Genomic DNA, 19,886 nt, shown 5'->3' with positions numbered 1-19,886 from the left:
ATACATCTTTCAAACCACTCTTAATATTTGTGTTACAAAGCTCTACAAATTCATCTCATCCTACAGCAGACACCTGAAATTTATCAGGTGAATGGCTGTGTTAGAAAACCTATTTCCTCTTCCTGAGAGATGAAGATGTCTAAGTTGGCTACATGTATCTCACTCTGAACTTACGCTAAACCAATTGTCAAGCTTTGCTTCATAAACACTTGAGAAAGATCAGTGCCTTTAGAAGGTGAGTCATCCTCCCCCATTTTAAAGATCTACTTCAGGATTCAATGACTTGCCCTCTTGAGGACAATTACTTTGGTTAATCACCTGGTTTTTAGACTTCTAAAGTCCAGTGAGTTCAGTCTTACACAATGAACCTTTTGACTTGCCATACCCCAAATTGCACTCCGTAACACAAATCAATGAACGGATGGCCACACTCGTGGTTGTACTGGAGGCAGGATAGCAAGATCAGTGCAACTAGTTGTGCCCAAGCTACCAAGCTTTTCTGAAATGCCTGACAAGACACCTTGTTATGCCTCTGACATAGCTGTACTGCCTCCTGAATCTAACTGGTATCTCTGCATAGTGCTGAACTATTGGGATATGCTAGCTCCGACGACTGCTACCTTGGATTTTCCAAGATGACTTTCCAGGGATCTCACAAGAGACCTGCAAGCTGACAATTACCTCTTGCTTTTCCAAGAAAACTTGCTAGTGATGAGAATTGTTCTTCTTCTCCTTTACTGGCCGGATATCACCTCAATATCCCTCACCATGCTATGACCAAACAAATCAGGCTTAATCTTGGAGATTTTTGTCCCAAAGGTCTGAAATAGGAGGTGGAGGGAAGTGAAGGAGTGTTGTAAATATACACCTTTCCTTATAGCCAAATAGGACTAGGTGCAAAGGTTTTTAAAAATTTCCTATTTCAAGACAGGGTCATGACTATGGTCAAGACTGAGAATTACTGAATTTATTTTTCATGGCTTTACTGGTAAAATGACTGACAAACTTCAGGAAAATGTAGATTTTAGTAGTGACCACCAGAGTACCTTTTGGGTCCCAGTCTTTCATGGGTCTTATGTCAGATGAATAGCACTGCCTTCTGTCCTAAGATTTCCACAGAAATTGATTGGACCGTTAATTTTCAAGAGCTTTGAGCTGATGAATATTGAGCTTTGCTGATGACCACTGAGTTTTTATAATTAGGAGTCTCAGTTGCCAAACTCCCACCAAGCAATTAGGATATTGACAAAAGACTACATCCTCTGACCACTTAAAACTCTTGCCACATGGACCATGGTCTTAAATACTGGCACTACAAATGTCTATTTTTTAGACATTGTCACTCATGTCCTGAGTGAAAAAAAGTAAAAATGTTCTTTTGTTCATAGGTACCTTCACTTGTAACAGTTACCACTATCCTATTTCCATTTTTTGCCTCAGTCTATAATATAATCTACAGAGGCCAAAGAGGTTTTCTCTGAGATAGAAAACAAGGGAAAACAGATAAATAATTCCATGGTAAGTTTTGAGGATTTCATTCAAGTAATTTCTGTGCTACAGACTTTTTGACCTTAGTGACATGAGGCAGATCTTCATTGGGAAAGATTTGTCAATAAAGCTGCCGGTGTATGTTTATACTTGTTTGAAGATAGACAAACAAATATGTGGAGAAATAGGTGGTTATACTCATGTTTCTTTGATGAAATGTATCTCATAGCCACAGAACATACACTTTCTGTACCTAGTGGTCTCCCAAGTGAAGTAATTAGTGGTATTATTTATTTTGTTTATTTATTTGTTTGTTTTTAATACAGGGGTATCTGCAGTAAGGCATTCACCAGTATCTACATAGCCCCAAGAATAATGACTATAAGTGGCATTACTTTACTGAAAAACTATTTCAACACAGACCAGGTCTACCTTCCTAATGATAAATATACTACCCAGTCCCCAAAAAACATTGTGAGGAGAATTACATTCAAAAAATAATAAGCTTGTGAAGAGTTTGGGTGTTATAAGAGTAGGATGCATATGTTAGATAGGTTGTCATGTTCTTCTCCTCTTGGGATGTGTTTGTGCATCACCTTCAGGAAGTATATGGCATGTTGTATAGATATGCTTTTGCAAAATCCGTGTCCTTTTGATGTATGTGAAATCATAGTATCATAGGGGTCTCTTTTGTCAAGCTGAAACTATACAGCTGCTCCCTGCGACGTTTAGTTCTTTTTATGTAGCTGGCTTGCAGAAGGAAATGTATGTATCTATTCCGCTACGAATGGATGTTTCAGCAGGTGTCAGGTCATAAAATCACTTTACACCACTTCTTCAAGGCAGTTTATGATCACTGGATATTGTGCCTTTGGTCCATGATATGGGGCATTGCCATATTGATTAAATGCCTTAGGCTGTTACAGGGGAAAAAAAATAAGGATATTTAATCAATAGACCTGCACTTTAGTTACTGTTCCTGTCAGGCTGGAACAGAAATAGCTCAAGAAAGGGGCAGCTTCTCATACAATTTGAGGGAGTTAAAGTTTGAAGTAAGCTAAATAATGCCTTTCTAGACCTGTGAGGGAAGATAATCAACTTAGCAATTGCAAGTGCGGAGACTGAGTTGCCAGATCAGTCTGGCTTAAGCATTCAGAAGGGTTGAGAAGGGACTTCGGGCCTTAGAAGGGAGTCCCAAAGAAACCATGGCTTAAACATGAGTGGAATAAATGCTGCTGGTTGCCAGTGATGTCTTGATCCTGAATGTTATATCTATGAGGATTAACTACCTCTCAGCTAAAGCATCTCATTTAGTGAGATAGTTCAGGGGACGAGTCTCTCCACATCTGTGCTCTAGTAAAAGGGAAGAAGCAATTTTCCCAAGAGTGCCTAACTTTGTTATTGAATCTCATGACTGTGGTGTTTTCTTGCCATTGTTTACCAGTTATTACGTCAAGACCTACACCTTTGGATATACTCCCTTGACTATTGTCAAGTGGGTGCCTTTAGATGCCTTCTTTGTAAATACCTACTTTCACATTTATAGTCAACGCACAGCAACACACACTTTTAGGACACAGTTTGTTCCATCTATTTTCAATGTTTACCCTTGGCTGAGAGGGGCCACAGCAATCTTATTCTACTATTGCCTGTCTGCTCCCACTGACCAAAAAATGAGCCTAGGTTGACTGGTTCTGAAGCAGATTTTCACCCAGTAGAAATCTAGGACAGGTGAGTCCTCCTTAAGATGCAGGAGGAGGTTTTAATTCTGCATTGGAATGGTCAAGAATAGACATCTCTTTCTGCTACATTTTAAAATGGATATGGAAAAATTCAAAGCTGGAAACAATACCATATATGAAAAAAATAGAGGTGTATATAGATTATCAGAATGAAGACTTAGAGGAAACTTTATTACACTGTACTTGTACTGTCCTTGCAGGAAAATACTGAGCATTCAGGGTTCTCAAATGTAGTAGAGAAAAAAACTTAACAAGAATCAATGCCTAGAAGCTGGAGCCAGACACTTTCTGGGTGGAGGGAAGACATTTACTTCATTATTTCTAACTGTAAGTGTAATGAAAAACTGGTGGAAATTACTAAGGGAGCAGAAGGTTTTTCATCTTCTGATGTATTCCAATCCAGCGTGGTTGCCTTACTGAATTTTAGCTTTCTCTAAGGAAGTGATTTATACCTGATGCATAGGAAACATGTGATGCAAAGGCAGACAGCCTAGATTAATTAAGATGACCTACTTGTCCCTTCTCATCCCCAGTCTGTGGGAATTCAGAACAAAAAAAATATTTATTTATTTTTTTTTTTTTTTTAGAAAAGTAACACAAAACAGTGTGTCTAATTCTCTTTGTGCAAACACAGATCTTACATGGGGATTGAGGTGTACCTGGTATTTGCTGTCTGCCTTTACTTATGTATTTTACTAGAGCATAAGAAAGGAATTGTCTCTTAAGTAGGGTTCTTTGAGCTTGGTACGCTTCCGTCATTACTGCTTGGGGTGGAAAGGACTGATGTATGTATTCATGAACAAATACAGCTTGACAGCATACAAGCTGTTAAGACAACCTGACCTTTGTGTATCTACTCTATGGACAGTAAGCTCAATTAGCTGTAATGCTTCCAGGTCCTGTACCACCATTAGGAAATGCCTTATTCAGCTAAAGCTGTGATTATTTTTTTTTTTTTTTTTTTTGGTTAGTGTAAAAGGCATTAAAAGATCCATTGTAAATACTGCCAGCAGTAAGGAGAAGATTCTCATATTCAGCAAGGTCTGAAAATTAATTAGCTTTATTCCTTAAATACAAAATAAATACATTCTGCCATAGCCAAAAGCTTCAGGGCTGAGTTTTAGCCAGTTGGGTTAAAGCCGAGATGAGAGCTCTGGCTGCTGTTGGAAACATTTTGTTGTAGAGTTTGGGCTGGTACAGTCAGTTTAGAGATCAGCTGAAATCACCCAACTCTTTCTACAAAGGCAAGGGGAGTGTTAAAAAGAAAAAAGGCTAATATATAGGACAGCGGACAGTGAGTCTAGTGTATGCATGGTCTGTCAGTAGCTTACATGTCCTCATATATCATTTAAATGCCTCAGTTTACCCCTCTCTGAAGGGATCTTGTGATCCCTTGTGTTGTATGTAAGTGATTTAGCAAGGTCCTCGACATCATCATAGCATTTCCAGAGACTTCCAGTATCTGAGGGACAAGAAGCAAAGATAAAGTGTTGATTTTTGTTGGAGCAGAATGGAGGAATACTACAGTGAAAATGAAATTGTTTTCTATGAGTGGTTTCACGGATTTTGAGGGAGTGCAAGATGAATTTGCTTAGATATTGGAGCTCTGAGGCTTGCTGGGGTGACAATCCATGGAAAGCTTCCTATGATTTTGATTCAGAATGTTTTTGCGATTCATAGGAGCTATGTACCTTTGAGGAGCTGGAGAAACAACAGGGTTTGTATGCTGTCCACTGTCGCAGTAGAGATGGACACGACAAGTAATAGATCATGCAAAATGGCTACTTTATTGTTCTAACACACCTTTTTATACCCTTCTTTAGAGTATGTGTTAGTATATGATTGGTTTGGTTAGTAACTAACAATTCATGATTGGTGAGTTCGTTAGGACGGTTCTTCTTATCACTATCTTGTTTTTGTACTGGTCTTCTCGGATCTTTCCAGACTCTTCAAGGATATACTACAAGCTGCTCGAGGTCGCGCTGTTCTCGAACTGTCAGGAATTCCGTAGGCTTGTTGCATCCCCCGACAGTCCACATCGTACAGAATTCAAGAAATGCTTGTTTTGTCTCCATTTCTTACATAACATTATATTTTAGTGCCTCTGAAACAAAGCTAGACCTCCATCATGGTAGATATATTACAGAAGAAAATCTCCTCCTGAGGGAATTCACAGTTTAAATAGACTAGACACTCAAAGGAGAAGGAAAGAGTATATACAGCTCTGATTTACAGACAGCTAATGGGACGTCAAAGGTTGTGTACGGAACCTGTAACACATCAGGAGATAGACACCAGAATTCTGGGGTACACCTTTATTGGTAAATAACATAGGGCAGGACCGTTCTCTAGCCCCAAAGCTAGTTAAGTGTGTGTCCTTTTAGGATGGCTGCAAGCAAACAGGGCGGCTGCAATATGTATGCCCATTTGCAGTGGTTGCTGACCTATATTAACCTTTTGACATTGCTCAGGAGATGTCTGGAAAAGGGTTATTTTGCCCAATCCAAAACTGCTGGGACTACTCGAACAATTTAACTCTCTGAAAAAATTCAGAGCAGTGCTGGGGCCCCGTGTTGTTTATTGGTACTGATGTGGTCACTGGATCATTGTTCTGAGCTTCCACTAGATGTTCAGCCTTCATCTTTCTTTCCTGTACTTCTGTTGGGCTTTTGTTTGTTTGTTTGTTTTGGGTGTGGGTTTTTTTCTTTTCCTAGTTTATTTGGAAAACTGGAGGTATTAAGAGAGATAATGGCATTTAATGCTAATTGCTATGTCTTATCGGTATTACAGCAGTCCAGGACATAGATCGCTGAAGATCAATTCAGTACCTAAACAAAAGTTTTAGTGCTGCTTGAGACATTTCAGTGGTTTCAAGATACCCCAAATTATATCCATCTGTGTCAGATGAGGTACAGGACCTAGGGCAGACTCGTGCCTTTCTGGATAAGCAGTCGGAGGCCAGGTGGGATGTCCTAAAATCTTTCAAATGCCACTAGACTCCTAGACATCTGAACTGAGCCCCAAAATTCAAAACCTGCTCCTTTTCCTCTTGCTCTTACCCGAGGGGCTGACTACCCAGGTACATGCTGTTCCCCACCACTTCTTAACCAATACCTTGCTAAAAAGACGTTATGGATACCTTGTCCTGATGCTCTGCTGTCACAGTTTTCAACAGCATAGATAGTTACTTTTTTGTGTACTATGTTCCTGAGGTTTTGGATTGTCTTCCCTGTATTCATCATACATTTCTCAATGCTTAATTTTTCTTCAGTTGGCACACAAATACTTTTGAAGTTTTGTCTTAAATTGGCATCATAGCTTCTCAGTAGGAGAAAGAGAAGAGAGATTAATCCAGTTTTAAGAGCTGTTCCTCAGTCACTCTGCATTGATTTGTGCAGAACTGTCCTTTTAATTCTGTTTTCTGTCTGACTTCTCATAGCCTTCTGATGAAAGCCAGTCTTCAAGCGCAGGGTTCGATTTACATTGATTATTCCCTTTGTTGTCTTTCTGTGACCCCTTTTGAACTCTGAACTCAGAGTTGTGGTTTGGTTGAGAAGGGCTTTTATTCCTATCGTACTGACTATAACTATGGATAAAACAGTTGAATGTGACAGGCATCTGATCTTGCTTCTGTGCAAATGAAGGAAAAAACTTCCCACCCTATATTAAAGTACAGTTTGTTTCTAACCAAGAAATATATTAACAACTGACATCAAACTGTTTGCATTTAGAGGCTGTGGGATGAGAGAGACAAGCAAAAAATGTGCATGCCTCATTTGACACAGTTTGGGTAATTGTGTAGGCAAAGGCAAAGATCTACAGATCTCATATTCTAGATATATTAGCGCTTCCATAAAGAAGCATTTGCTGCTGTATGTGTTGTAAAACTGTCGTGTTTCATTTCAAGGTGAGAATGTGTGGTAAACACTTTTTTATTCCATTTCAGCAATGGAAGCTTTGTGGGCGATTGGTAACAGTTAGCATGGATTTACCAAGGGTAAATCATGCCCAACCAACTTGATTGTCTGCTATGATAAGATAACTGGATTTGGGGGTGAGAGGAGACCAGTGGATATAATTTGCCTCAACTCTAGCAAGGCTTTCTTGAATACAGTATTTCTGTATCCAAGTTAGGATGTTACAGTCTGGATAGGTAGGCAACTTGATGGGTAAAAACTGGCTGGATGATTGGACTCAGAGGGTAGTGGTTAATGGGTCAAAGTATACCTGGAGACCTGTAAGGAGCAGAGTGCTGCATGGGGCTATCCTGAGACCTGTCCTGTGTAACATCTTCGTCAATAACATAGAATATGTGATGGAGTGCGCTCCCAGTGACTCTAAACTGGGGGAGGACCAGTTGGTACACTGAAGGACAGGGCTGCCATCCAGAAAGACCTGGACAGGACTAAGGAATGGGCTGGCCAGAATCTGCCAAAATTCAAGAAGGACAAATACAGTCCTGCACATGGGAAGGATTAATCCTTTGCAACAGAACATGCTGTCACTGACTGGTTGAGGAGCAGCTTTAAGTAAAAGGCCCTGGGGTGCTGGTGGAAAGTGAGCTTAGGATGAACGAGCGATATGCCCTGGCAGCAAGGAAGGTATCGTGAGCTGTGTGAGCAGAAGCACAGCCAGGAGATTGAGGGAAGTGATTATCTGCCTCGCCTCAACACTTGTTAGCCTATATCTAGATTGTCCATCCAGGTTTGAGACCCTCAGTACAAGACATTGATCAAATGGATCAGGTTCAGGAGGGGCCATTGAGATGGTCAGGGCTGGAGCAGTTGTCTGGTGCCTGGTGTGGGATGGGGCTCGTCCAGCCTGGAGAAAGGATGGCTTTGGAGGGACCTCAGAGCAGCTCCCTATACCTATGGGGAAGATCATCAGGAAGACCAAGCCACATTCTTCACAGTGGTGCATATGAGAGACAACAGGTATTAACTGAAACAAAACACGTTGAGACTGCATCTAAGGAAAATCTTTTCTCCCTAATGACAGTCAAATATTGGAAGAGGCTGCCCAGAGAGGTTGTGCAGTGTCCATTCTTGGAGGGTTTCAAAACCCAAATGGAGAAAGCCCTGAGCAACTTCATCTGACCTCATAGATGACCCTACTTTCAGCAGGAGGTTGGACTACAAATTAGAAACCTCCTGAGGTCTCTTCCAGCCTGAATTATTCTGTGCTCCTATGGATGGCTCCTACATGCATGAAACTTTGCAGGGTGCTCGGCAGTGATACAAGTATGAAGCACCATGCAAAAGAAAAATGATACCAGTAGGCTTTGTAAAGTTAATCTGGAGAACAATTTTAATTAGTTTTGTTGCCTTAGTAAGTACCTTGTTCATCTGTTTAATACATTTTTGAAAGATACACAAAGTGTTAATTTGTCTATTAGTGTTTTCTTTGGAACACAAACAGTAAGTACTAATAATGTGTGCCTAAATGCAATTACAGCTAATAAATCAAGGAACAGTTTTCCCAGATTTTATATACTTATTTTCTCTGGGCCTTTTTACTTTTTCTTTGTCTGTCTCAAATATATGTGTTCTCTTTGGCTAACCCAGAAATTTTTGGAAATTTCTGCTTTGAATAAAATGCATCTTTCCATATAAGAGCAATGAATCCAGATACAGCACGTAATACCAGTTTTCAGCAGGAGCAAGATCAAGTTATCAGGCTATAAAAAAAACAATCCTTATCTACTCTTCTTAGCAGTAGAATAATTCATATATGTAATTTACTGAAACTTTGGAATACAGCAGGACACAGTCAGGACTGTATTATGTGACCTTCATCAGTAAAGAAAAATGGTATATTTCTTTGATATTAACTGTTTCTGAACCCAGACTCTCAGTGCATTTGAACTTAAATAGATGGCTTCTAAATAGTGAATATGGCTGACATTTTCATAGCAATGTAACATTTACGTTATTTTGCGGGGAAAAAGGAAAATGGAGATAAGTATTATTTTCTGTCCTAATTGAGTACCCAATCCAGCCCTGACCACCTTTGAGCTTTGGAGTGATACTTCATCACATAAGGGTCTGATCCACGACCTTGGATCCATGGGACCATCACACTTTGGGGAGCTTTGGATGTGAAAGTGTTCCCTGTTCTGTAATCCAACAAAGTCATATTCTTGATTCAAACTTAGTCAGGCTCCTGGAAAATGAAAAATAAATGCAAGTATAAACATAGTGGATTGAAAACATCTCTACTCTATGTCATTATTTTCTTTTACATCATATGAAATGTATGATCCGATCAGCTGGTCCATCTGCACATAACCACAGGCTGTTTAGAGAGGTATGCCAAGAAAATCCCAGTCATTTGGACTTCCCTGCTGTGAACAATGATTTTATATGGCCATGAAAATGGCTGTTGGACTGGTGCCATGATATCCAACTTGCTCTTGCCAGTGAGGACAGACTGTGGAGCTGTGGTGTGGTTGTTGCAACTGCTGGAGCTCCTCCTTCCCGCTGAAAATCCTGCCCATCCACAGATCCTACCTGTTACAAGGTCCTCTGCCTGTCTTGCCCTCTGGATTGCATCATATTGATGACAGAAAAATAGGAGAGAGAACTGAAGACCTGAAAAGTATCAAAGCAGTCAGGGTCATGGATACTGACTTTTGCTTTTGAAAACTGATGATCATAGAACCATTTAGGTTGGAAAAGACCCTTAAGATCATCGAGTCCAACCATTAACCTAGCACTGCCAAGTCCACCACTAAACCATGTCCCTAAGTGCCATGTGTCTCTCTTAAATACCTCCAGGGATGGTGACTCAATCACTCCCCTGGGCAGCCTGTTCCAATGCTTGACAACGCTTTTGGTGAAGAAATTTTTCCTGATATCCAATCTAAACCTCCCCTGGTGCACCTTGAGGCTGTTTCCTCCCACTCTGTCACTTCTTACTTGGGAAAAGAGACTGATACCCACCTGTTGTGGTTTAAGGCCAGCCAGCAACAAAGCTCCATGAAGCTGCTCACTCACTCCTCCCTCCCATGGGTGAGGACAAGAAAATATAAAGAAAAGCTCATGGGTCAAGACAAGGACAGGGAGGGATCAATTATGGTCACGGGCAAAAAGACAGGCTCAACTTGGGGAAAAAAACCAAAATCAATTTAATTTACTACCAATCAAATTAAAACAAGGATAATGAGAAGTAAAACCAAACCTGAGAACAGCTTCCCCCCACCCCTCCCTCCTTCCCACCTCAACTCCACTCCCAGATTCTCCACCTCCTCCCCCGGTGGGACAGGGGATGGGGGTTGGGGTTGGTTCCTCAGCCCTTGTCTCTGCCGCTCCTTCCTCCTCAGGGGGAGGAGGACTCCTCACTCATCCCCTGCTCCACCGTGGGGTCCCTCCCACGGGAGACAGTCCTCCATGAACTTCTTCAGCATGAGTCCTTTCCCCAGGCTACAGTCCTTCAGTCCCAGCCTGCTGCAGCGTGGGCTTCCCCAGGGAGCAGCGGCCATCTTGTGGGGCATCCATCCCCCTGCTCCGCTGTGGGCTCCTCTCTCCCCGGGCTGCAGGGGGGCATCTGCTCCCCCACTCCCCTCCGTGGGCTGGGGGGGGACAGCCTGCCATCTGGTCTCACCAGGGGCTGCGGGGGCATCAACCTTCTCCCTTATTCCTCCTCACTGACCTCAGGATCTGCAGAGGGGCTCCTCTCACATCCCAATCCCCTCACTCACTGCAGGTTCCCCTCTTAAATCTGTTCTCCCACAGGTGTTTCCACTGTCACTGATGGGCTCGGCCTGGGCCAGAGGTGGGTCCGACTTGTAGCCAGGGAAGCTTCTAGCAGCTTCTCACAGGAGCCACCTCTGCAGCCCCTCCTCTGCTACCAAAACCCTGCCACACAAACCCAAAATACCACCTCACTACAACCTCCTTTCAGGTAGTTGCAGAGAGCGATAAGGTCTCCCCTCAGCCTCCTTTTCCCAGTTCCCTCAGCCACTCCTTGTAAGAGTTGTGTTCCAGGCCCTTCACCAGCTTCGCTGCCCTTCTCTGGACATGCTCCAGCACCTCCATGTCTTCCTTGTAGTGAGGGGCCCAAAACCAAACACAGTACTCGAGGTGCGGCCTCACCAGCACCCAGTACAGGGGACGATCACCTCCCTGCTCCTGCTGGCCACACTATTTCTGATACAGGCCAGGATGCCATTGGCCTTCTTGGCCACCTGGGCACACTGCTGGCTCATATTCAGCCGGCTGTCAACCAGCACCCCCAGGTCCTTTTCCACCGGGCTGCTTTTAGCCACCCAAGCCTGTGGTGTTACATGGGGTTCTTGTGACCCAAGTGCAGGACCCAGCACTTGGCCTTGTTGAATCTTGTACAATTGGCCTTGGCTTATCAATCCAGCCTGTCCAGATCCCTCTGTAGAGCCTTCCTACCCTCAAGTAGATCAACACTCCCACCCAACTTGGTGTCCTCTGCAAACTTAACTGTGGGTGCACTCGATCCCCTCATCCAGATCATTGGTAAAGATAATACAGAACTGTCCCTAATACTGAGCCCTGGGGATAATAAACCTGTACAGGTTGTTTTCTGAAAGAGACCCAGGTCGACAGGAGCTAGTGCTGCTTGCCAGGATTCAAAGGAATTCAATTCAAAGGAATTGTTTTCTTTCACTTAGGAAGTTGGGGAGTTTTGTCCTTGTCATCCTTCCCCTCTCCCAGCTGCCATTCACCTGAGCCCTTCTGAAACTTGAAGCTACAGCAATTGCATCACAGATACTGCAAAGCTGAGAATCCACAAATGGATATAACTGTGAAGAGGATGTAGAAATGACTTCAGCGATTCCTTCTGGTCCATGCTGAGAGAAGTGAAAATTTAAGTGTGCCATAAATAGTATATGTACACTATACAATATAGACATATAAAATGCCCACTTGTATTTTGATCAGTTGGTAACAGTTATGCTTTAAATATACATAAGTAACATATGGTGATTATGGCAATGTTGTTTTAATGAAGCCTTAATTGAAGTGAGTTGCTGTACTGTAAGGAGAAAGACTAACAAGCAAGATCAAATGAGCAGGAGGGAGACCAACCCCGGGTTTCTGAAGCTGAGGTCTGTATTTTACCAGTAAAGCTGAAGGCACTGGAAGAGTTTTAAAAGAGAGTTTTAATTTTCAAACAAAAGTAAGCCTAAGATTTTTAACTTTCCAGATAGACTTAAGCAAATGAAGAAGCATGTCACATTTGATATCCTTGCCATTGTCCCTTCAGACTTAATCAAGTATCACTAAAGTCTATAAGATAAAGCAGTATTTAATCCCATATCTGTAGCTTCCTCCCCTTGGACTGCATTTTCAACTGCAAAAATTAGCAAAGACTCAGCCTATGGCACTACATCAACTTCCACCACTTGACAGTCCTGTCCTTTGTGACGTTGACCCTGATTGATTTTATTGAAATGCATTCATTTCCCTCTCACTTCTTTTATCTCGGCACACTGTGATGGAGCTACGCTACAGTAAGGTGGATGTCATAGTATTCTGCCTTGTGCATCAACAACAACACTGTCATTTAATACTTTTTTATAATCTCTGTGACTGATGAGGATGTGCAAAGGAGAAAGGACGGACATCTAGATAATCATATCCCTCTTGAAGTTTATAACATTGGCTCTTAGAAAAAAAGCTTTTGCCATATACAATGATAGAATTTGGCCTAGATGAAGAAAGAAATGTGGAAAGTAAAATGATTATATTCATGGTCACTTTTCTGATTGCAACAGCAATGAAAGAGAGAGAGAACTACTAAAAATAACTTTCTGCATAAGAACTCAGTCTAGCCAGAGCCAAATATGCTATGCATTGTCTTTCCAAACACACTGAACAGGCACTTGAATCCATCAGGTATGGAATGAATCTCTTAACACTTTGACACGACCACGGTTCAGTCTGTATAGTGGTAACCTTAAGTTGCCCACAAAAGTGTTCCCATAATCATCACACTTTTTGTCTCAGTGTAAAAAAAAATACGGTGTGAAAGAATCCTTTATTCTAATATGAATTTCAATCTCAAATAGATAGTTCCAGACTAGAGAATATTAACTTTGGAATGACCGAAAAAAAAAAAAAAAAATCTGCAAAGAAAGCATTGTTCATTCACATATCTAATGCTCCCAGGTGTTGGGAAAATCAAGCTTTTTCCAAAACTTTTTATTTGTGGGACACTGCAGTCAAGGTATTATACCTCAACAGTTTACTATGTTCCAAACTAATTCTCTAGGGAATATGGGCAAGGTAAACATTCCCAGAGAGGTGAAAGGAACTTCAGCCTTTCATGACCTCCTTGAGAAAAGACCACAGGTCTTTGTTTGCCTGTTTTCCACTGACTATGAAATGAAACACCCTCCAGAGATCCACAGAAGTGATTGGATAGAGATCCGTTAACCCCTGCGCCCAAAACAGAGTTTCAAATGGGTGAGGACAAATGTAAAGACTTCTCTCCCATTACCTTTTCCAGCCAGTTTGCCTTTTGGATTTGAATTTCTAGAAATCAGGGTGGTTCTTTTTCTTTTAAACCTCCCTTCTTCTCCTTTCCACCTTGCCTACAGACATGTTGTTTTTATGCCTATGTCATTTGCGGGTCTGCCATCTGTGTGTCCTGTCTGCATTGTATAAATTTACAACCATTTGGTTGGTTTCTATCAAAATGGCCAAAATGGAAATCTTCAGTTTTACATTCCTACAAAGTTTTGCAAAAATCTGTACCCAGGTAGAGGAGAAATACTATTAATTCCTCCAACAAGGGAATGGCTACAGGGCAAGTTCGTTCCCTGTTAGATGTGAAATAACCCACACAACAGAAGGCTTGTGAAATAGAGCTTTGATAGTGTTGGTGCTCTCTGAGTTACTAAATTCTGAAGTAAGCTTCAAAATGAGCCACCATTACTACAGTGGAGAGCATGAAACAAATGGGCTGACTATGCACACCTGATTCTGCACTAGGTGTGCTGTTGTGGTTGTGGTGCTCTGAGATACAAGCCAGACAGACTTTGTAGTGAAGGTCATATCTTTTATTAGGTTGACACATATACCTAGAAAAAAAAACAAACAAAAAAAAAAAAAAAAGAGACTCTTTTAGGAGCACAAACCCTTGGAATGGCCTGAAGAATAGCTCATGTGCCTGAAAGGTTTCTGCCTCTTCCCTCAGCTATTTCCATCACTCTAATAAAAGATACATGCTATTCCTACAAAGCTTGTTTGGCTGACATCATACTGATCTAAATTAGGAGAAAGATGAGTTGAGGAAACGGTGTCCAGACAGGGAAAAAGAAAAAAAAAAAAAAGAAGAAAAAAATATTATTTAGTTATTTCAGCATCAGGCCCTAAAGGTCTGCGCTTTTTTTTTTTTTTAAATATTTAAATCTCACATTATGATGATGCATGCAGCATTGACAGAGACAGCCAGGGTTTAGTTACAAGAATAGTCAGTTTTATGGCTACATTTTTTTCCACTCACTTGCAAAAAGTCCTCAGCTCTCTGATTGAGCACACATGCAAATAAAAACTGTACAAATGAGGAGGTGGCTGTAGCGGTGATGTGTAGGTACCAAGAGATTATCCATTTAATAGAGCCAAACACCTGGCTATTTAATAGAGGTCACCAGCTAAATCAGTTAGAAATGGCTTAGGCAGGCATGTGGAAGCAGGGCTGAATTAGAAATAAGTGAATCCTAGCTTTGGCCACAAATGTGTGGAAAATGAAACTAAATTAAGTTGCTTCAGCCCTTTCACTGGCACAAACTGATATAAATTGGTTTCATTAAAAAACCCTAACATATTTTAAGGCTGCAGTCCTAACCTATTATGTTTTGTGTGGTTGCCGAGAGCTAGTAGCTTAGTGGCATTTTATGTAGAAAATGAACAGGGGACAAATAGAATTTTATTGCTTTCTAAATGAAAAGGCTGGGAAGTTTTAGAATAAAATTGATTTTCACATCTGGAAAAGTTCGCCTTATCATTAGCTCTGTGCTTGCTCTCTCTCTCTTTCTCTACTTATTTTTCACTCCATTGTTTCCCACTTATTTTGCAAGGCAGCCCTGTAATTTCCATTCTCATTCATTCATGTTCCCAAATTGTGTTTTTCTTTTCCAAGTGCAACATTTGAAAATGTTTGCACAGGGGCTGCTCAGCTGAACTGTAACTTGGATGAGGTGGTACAGGCAGTGGTCTCTGCCTTTTATCGTCTCATACCTATGGATATAATATTTACAAAAGTGGTTTTGGAGCATTTTCAGAAACCCTAACTGCATTTAAAGGAGTCTTTATAAGCTCCATGATCCACTGGTCTTCCCAATATACCAGTACGTCCTAAGGAAAATGCAGTACAATACAGCATTATACAGAAATAGAAGAACTTATATGGCACCTGAACTTGCATAGAAACAGCATGCTCATATGGAAGGGTTTATTAGCTTAGGTTATGCACCTTCTTGCAGCTTTTGTGAGAGCTGGGTGTCTTGGCATCTTTTCAAGAAACTCACACAACACACTGACTTTTGCCGCTTGCGTGAGACACTCTTCATGCGCTCATCCAAAGATCACTGCTTTTCCCACATTTTATCCCTGTTTAGAAACCACATGTGCTCTATTTTGCAGCGGTAATTTGGCTCAAAGTGTATAGAATAGCATACCATGATGCCAAACTTCATTTCTTGTAAATTGGCAAGTGCCAGTTTAGTAAGGAAAGGGCTAAGGGAGTGGGTGCTCCCTTCCACTTATCCCATAACGTGGAATGAGTTGGGCTCTGTGCCGCGTGATGAAGGAAAAGGTACGCCGTTTTCTATTGCACATCACAGAAACATTGTGCCCTGAACTGGGTCCTCCTTAGAGAAGGGGCAGCTCACTGGTGAGGCTCTGGAAAGTGTCAAGCACTTGTGGTTACTACGATACCTCCACCGTAAAGAGAAGAGCAGCTTTGGCACCAACTGCTGCTTCAGCTTCTGGGCAGGGTCCAGGATGGCAGCGCCTGTGGATGTCTTCTCACCTAGAGGCAACCCAAGGTTGCTTGATGTGTCTCGCACCTCTTTGAGCAACAAATGGGGCAGTATGTCCAGCTGATATTACTGGCACAAGATTTTCAGATCTAAGGATGTCCCTCAGGCATATTCTGGGATGGAATCCCTCTCCCAAGGAGGTGCACATTGTGATGCCTCTATGAGGCAGGACATTTGGAAAGCAAGTGATGGTCCATGGAGAGTTAGAAGAGCAGGGACTGAAGTCACATTACATGATTCAGCTTGCTGAAAAAACTGAGACATACCTGTGTGTAATCTGTAGATGGTGAGGACGCCACCCCCCATCAACGTAGACTATTAATTGGGGTGCTTTATGCACCTTGCTGAGCCATGTTGAGCTAGCTAGAGCTTGAGTTCTCATCAGTTCCAATGTCTTTTGGAAACTGGGAGAGAAAACCCTGTGTCTGAAAGCAGAGGTCTGTGATGATAAAAAATATCACTCTTAATGGCTTTCCTTGGCAATGACAAAGATCAAACTGTTATTTTTATCATCCCTCTGTGTGGCATGGGAGGTGTGTTATGGAAATGTGTGTTTGTGAGAACTTGTAGTGCCCCTGCCCACTCCACTGGTTCTGTACCTACTTTCATTAATTCCTTTTTATTAAAAGGAGCAAATTCTTCGCTCAACCACAAAAAAAGTGCCTTATCTCAATTGTCAGCTGTGAGTTTGGGCTAGTGATTACAGAGTAATCTTGGGTTTATTATGGCCTTCTAGATAGTCTAAAGGCTGTAAACTTCCACGCCTTCCCTTTTGCTTTAGATTGCTAAGTCACATTAGGTACACACCATTTTTCTAGCAAAGATAGGCCTCTCAGAAGTTTTGTCTCCAGTGCTGTCAGCTGGTCACCTTTTACTAGCACTGAATGCAATTTAAAGTGAATAAATTCAGTAAGATGTTTTGCCAAGAATTACTGGGTTGGCTCTTCGTGCCAAAATATTAATCGATAATGCCTCTTTAAAATTTCTCTTCACTCCCATCATTTTTATGGTCTTGCAATTTACCGCATGAAAACAGGGTAGTTAAAGATAAAAAACATCTGTTAAGTCGAATTATTATTAATATTTATCTGTCACTTACAGAGCTCCAAAAGGTGTGCACAGCACTTTCCTGTTGGTCAGCATGCCAGACAACACAGCCGCTTTCCTAGGGACTGCAGTTGTGAAGAGGTACAGGACAAAGAGACACTGTAGTCAGAGAAATGTTTTCAAACAATCCCTTGAAACTTTCTGCCCAGGATGTCCTGATTAGCCTTTGGGGGCTTTTAAAATGGAAAAGGAAGGAGCGTGCCTGAATTCGTAGGAAGACAATACTAGATCTCAGGCCCTCAGCAAAGGAAGATTAATTTAGAACTAAAAAATAAAATAAAGTGATATAGAGGTATATGCAGGACAGAGAGCTCTGAATTAGAGCTAGGCAATATTTTTTGCCATTTTGTTTTCTTTTGTTTTGGTTTGGTTTTCCCTCAGAAACTTTCCAAGATTTAATTTATTATTCCCAATTTGCTCTGGAGCAAATCTAAAATATTTATGGTTTTGTTTTCTGTTTTCCTGGAATGAATATAGCTATTTTGCAAAAATATGTTTCTCAACACCAAAATGCTCAAGAGACTCATGCCCAGGACGCTCTTAGATGTGTGCGGGTGATCCAGGGTCTAGTCATTACTTTTCATTCCTGTGTATCCCAAGGGAAGACCCTGATCAAAAGAGCTGATGGTTACACTAGGGAGAGGTTTTGGTAAAGAATTAAATATTCGTTGGTGATGGACTTGGACCTGAATCTCCCATAGCCTGAGTGCTACACTGATGCAAAGCGTCAAAGAGGAAGACAAAATAGTTCTCCTGGAATAGCTGCGAGCCTGCTGGTGAGAAACTCATGGGGCTGGACTGAGGATGGGGATATTCTTAGGGCCCATTTGGTTACAGCATATTTTTCCCGGGTCTCCATTAGCCTGTGCTGCAGGACATCAGCCACATGCTTGAGCTGTGGAGCAATTCACCAGAGGTTGAATCAGTCACAGCTACTTCAAGAGGATATTAAGTCTGATGTTGAGTATGCACTGAAGAAGGATGAGGAGGAGAGACAGAAGCTGGATTTGTAAAGGAAAATGTCTAGAGAATGGTGGTATATTTTGGTAGGTCACCCTGAGGAAGGTCCTCTTCATTGGCCAATATGTAGAGTCAATGTACGACTGTGCTCCTCAACACCGTTCCCTAGTGAACTTGAACGTAGTAAATAAGGAAACTGCACACAGTATTTGCTCCCATATCCTGCTGTGTAATTGAGATCATTGTACTCAGTCATGAAAGAAGTATGTGATTCAGCATGTACCAATTCCAATAAGGGAGTGAGTTTGGAGAAAGAGCAGTGTTCAGGCTTTAGTGGTTTCAGACATTGAAAATAGCACAAATATGTTTTTATAACTGAGGTTCCAAATACTAGTAATTATACTGGTTATGCAGTGGATGTCTTGTTTTCATCTTTTATAAATCCTTTATTCCCTTACCATTGCAAGTGGACTAGAGGTTTTGCTTTTCTCTGATAAAAATATAGGAAAAGAATCTCCTTAGTTACTATCTATGAGCAGCAGGAGGAAAGCAATGTCAGTGCAGTTGTGCTTGACTGGGGAAATCACGGTATCGTATGCTGAAAGAAGGCACAGTAGTATCCAGTGTCCAGGCGTTGGAAATGAAGGCATGATAGAAACGTACCACCTTGGAAATGCCAGTCAGTCTTGGTCTTTGCAGGCTGCATTTTATGAGCTTGTCAATGATCTAGTGACAACCCCTCTTCCCCAAACACACAAATCGTATTGTGAGCCTTGGCAGATATTTCAGTCACAGGGAGATTTTAGACAAGATAATTTCTTTCTTTCCCTCTCTGTATTATCTATCTATCCTTTATAACTTGTTTAAGAGAAGATTCTCTTTTGTTTTTAAATCAAAGATGTGGTACTTATGTTTGAGAAATATTTGGGGGAACTCTGTTTACATCCACGTTTTTTTTTAATTTATGCATTTGCAAACCATGTTACATTACAAAAAAAAACCCTGAAAGATGCAAGGGAAGAATCTGATGGTCATCTTCTGTCACACTGGATCATTTACTTTCCCACAGAGGACAATATGAGGAGCATTTGCAGGACACTGTTTAGTCACAGTTGCAGCTGACTTTAAAATAAGAAGGAGCAATATTGTACTTGAATCCTTCTCTAGTTTGGCAGATCTCATGGCTGCTGCTTGCACAGCTCATTTATTTGCACTAATGCTGGAGTAAAATTTGATTTCTCCTGGGATGAGACAAATACATCAACAGCAGGTCCTTATGTCTTGGGAAAAGCACTGGAGAGAAGAAGACTTGAACGTCAGAGTATGAAGGAAAGTTATTTAAATCTTAAATTGTGTTCCTGGGACATTCGGCACCATCTGAGCATAGTGAGATTTAATGTGGCCGTACTGGACTCAAAGGACATTTCTGGTACAATCTGAAAACATCAGGACCATCTCAGACAAAGAGGACATGAGATAAGGACAAGTGGATAAAGAAAAATGGTGAATGTACGCTCCTGAAAAAAAACAAACGCAAAGAGGAGGATGCAGGCAGACCTGGGGACCCCCGA

At 41.4% G+C, this 19,886-nt stretch overlaps 1 protein-coding gene across 7 annotated transcripts in view; it reads left to right on the top strand.

Annotated features, from left to right (window-relative positions):
* TSNARE1 (t-SNARE domain containing 1) overlaps nucleotides 1-19,886 on the top strand; it is a 482,633-nt gene that overhangs the window by 328,876 nt on the left and 133,871 nt on the right. The window lies entirely within an intron of this gene.

The sequence above is a fragment of the Haliaeetus albicilla genome, chromosome 3, assembly GCF_947461875.1.
Source record: "Haliaeetus albicilla chromosome 3, bHalAlb1.1, whole genome shotgun sequence".
Classification (NCBI taxonomy): domain Eukaryota; kingdom Metazoa; phylum Chordata; class Aves; order Accipitriformes; family Accipitridae; genus Haliaeetus; species Haliaeetus albicilla.
Note: the sequence above shows the minus strand (reverse complement) of the source record. Positions and strands in the feature narration are given on the sequence as shown.